We start from the raw sequence: 2,865 nt of genomic DNA on the forward strand, positions 1-2,865 counted from the left end.
ATTATCCAACGTGGTATATTTGTCTTTGTTTTGAAATGGGAATCTTGAAAATTATTTGAAAATGAAAGGGAGGTTTTTCTAGAAGAAGTAAACTGATATTGGCTACTCTTTCACATAAATTAAACATAGAATGGAATTTAAAAAAATGTCTCTGCTGCTTCCCGTAGTTACTTCATTATTTATGACACGTCGAATTTCGAAGTCAATACTGTGAGTTTTACGACTAATTCGTTTAGAACCTCTTGTGATAGTTGTAACAAAACTTAACCTTGTACCTTTCACATTAATTTAAGTAATTAAATGAGAAGAAGCATACAACTTCTTTTTCTCTTTATGCTCATAAGCTTTTACAAAGAACTCACGTGACGAATAATACTTTAATTGTATTATTACTATTAAGTAAGAACACTTTTTTCTGGGGGACAACTTTTATGTTTTCTTTCGATGAAAAGTCAAAATACTATTAAGCGAAGGCCCGAGAACCATTTGAAAAGTTAAACGGGCTGGGAAGTGCCTCGATTTTTCTCATAATTTGTAAAGTTGGCCCTTAGTAGGTATGGGGATCGTTATCAACTGAAATTTTCTTTAAGAAAAAGAAAAACATTAATATCTCAACAATTTTATCTTGTCCAAAAGCATTAGAAAGTTACAAATGACTCTATCGCATCCATCATGTGTATAGTATGTAGGTGGTGCCATAACTTTCTGGTTAGATCTTATAGTACACAAGGCATCCACGTCCTTCAGGAAGGACCGCAGCCTAAAGGGTATGATGTATATAGTCTATCTTAATGCAAGTATTAATAATTGCTTCCATGGCTTGGAACCATGACCTATAATCACAAGAAAACAATTTTATTGCTCCTAATTAACATAAATAAAGAAACAAAGGGAGAAAAAGTGCAATAAAAAAAGAAGAATAAATAGCACTCACTTTAGATGTTCGAGTCTCTGTCATCTCGTTTCAGTTCATTCAATTTTGTTCCAAGAAAAGTGCCAAAAGAGAGATCAAGAAATTGAACCTTATGGACTCAACAGTGTCATTGACTTGCGATAACAAGTAAGTGCCTGAACCAATCAATCCTAATATGATATTGTTATAAGCAGTTAAAGTATACTAATAGTTGTATAAATTGTCAGTTTATATAACTTAAAAATTCAAAGGATGGAGCTGCACAATTCAACTAGAAAATTAAGAACAAGTCGTCCTCCACCACGGTGAAGTACTCCAACTAAGACCCAGCCTTGTGATGCTAGATTCATCTGAATACAATACTAGATTCATCTGAATACAATACTTTTGACGTGAAGTATATAAATATGTATAAAAATTCACTAAAGTTACAATAAACAATAAATGTGACCCATAATTTTTACCATAAAATAACTTTAATGCAAAAGATTTAAGATTAAACCATAGTTTTAAGTCCTGAATCTGCATCAGACGATCTCTAAAGTACCAAATCCTGCAAAGCCAGGAGCTTTATCGAATTACAGAGTTCAATATAGACAACACAAGGGAAACAGACCACGTTGTTAGGAAGCTTCCTTAATTTGGCCAAAGGCCTAAAGGTATTTGTAGTATGTTTTGGTCCACAAGCAGGACACGTGACATTCACACATTTATGTGGAGGGGTTAATTAGGCCAACTAGTCTGGCCAAGATTTGGGCAATGAAATGGACAAGTACGTGGCTACTCAAATCTGCCACATATATTGTTTCTCCAATTACAGGTATTTCGTATATACAAAATTCAATAAGCTGAGGTGAAATAGAGTTATAAGCAGTCAATGTAAATAATTTTTTACACTGTTACAGTCTCAAATACATATAATACATATAGTTAAGCTTTTTTAAAATGCAAAATTTATAACCTAAAAATAAAACTAAGTTACAACAAATAAAAATTATTTGATAGTGTAAACATTCCTGACGATACATATAACTTAAAATGCATTTTTTTAATATATAAACAGAATTTGCAAACCTCGAAGTGTTTTCAGCCCATTTTTATAAATTCTCATAACTGGGCACAACTGAACAAGTTTCATATATTCTTTAACAAATGAGAAAGTCTCAAACCCTCTTTCAGATAAATTAAAAAATTACACTTATATGATCATTTTCAAAAAATTGAGAGCACAAATTACAAGAGGAAAATAGGAGATGAAATTAATCAAGAATACAAAACCAAACGCTTAGAACAGAGAGTACAAAGATACTTCCTCTTGAACCTAAAGCAAATAGGGAGAAAGCAAAATCTGAAGCGTCCTTCTACATCTACAGCTTGTACTTTTCCTCCACAACAAGGACATGCTCCTGGTGCTACTTTTCTTCCAATCTCTTTCTCATCTTCTTCACATACACATGAGAACAAACACATCTTCTCTTTTTTTAGTATTTATTTTTCAGCTTCTTCTCACTGCAATTTCTCTCCTTAAAAATTGAAATAAAAAATGGGAAATAGTTCTTTTTTCTTGAGGAGTTTTTGCAGGACCGAGAAGAGAGAGAGAGAGAGAGACAAGGGTTTTGGTGTATACGATGTTTTGGTGATATTTTTTGGGGGATGAGAGTACGAGAAGTTATATAGCTTGTGTGTGTGTTGTGTATATATAGAAGCATATACATCCTGCTCTGTGCATATAACAGTGGTCCTATTTCTTTCCTAATCTGTATAAAAAAAATAATATTTGGATCTTATTATTTTAGAAGTTTAATAATAAATTAATTAATTTTTTTCTATTCTATACTTAATATTAATTGTTCTTGAAAACTATAAATATTTGAATAATGTGTAAGTATTAAATGAAATGAGATTATATTTTAAGACGTAAAAAATGATAAAATAGACAACAATCTTTTATA

General features: G+C 31.5%; 1 long non-coding RNA gene across 1 annotated transcript; it reads right to left on the reverse strand.

Annotated features, from left to right (window-relative positions):
* Positions 1 to 599: 599 nt before the first annotated feature.
* LOC107806362 (uncharacterized) lies at positions 600 to 2,659 on the reverse strand. The gene is made up of 2 exons (XR_012701951.1): positions 935 to 2,659; positions 600 to 833 (listed from the first exon to the last, which is right to left on the reverse strand). It is a non-coding gene; the product is annotated as an uncharacterized LOC107806362 (long non-coding RNA).
* Positions 2,660 to 2,865: the final 206 nt, after the last annotated feature.

This window comes from Nicotiana tabacum, chromosome 18, assembly GCF_000715075.1.
Source record: "Nicotiana tabacum cultivar K326 chromosome 18, ASM71507v2, whole genome shotgun sequence".
Classification (NCBI taxonomy): Eukaryota; Viridiplantae; Streptophyta; class Magnoliopsida; order Solanales; family Solanaceae; genus Nicotiana; species Nicotiana tabacum.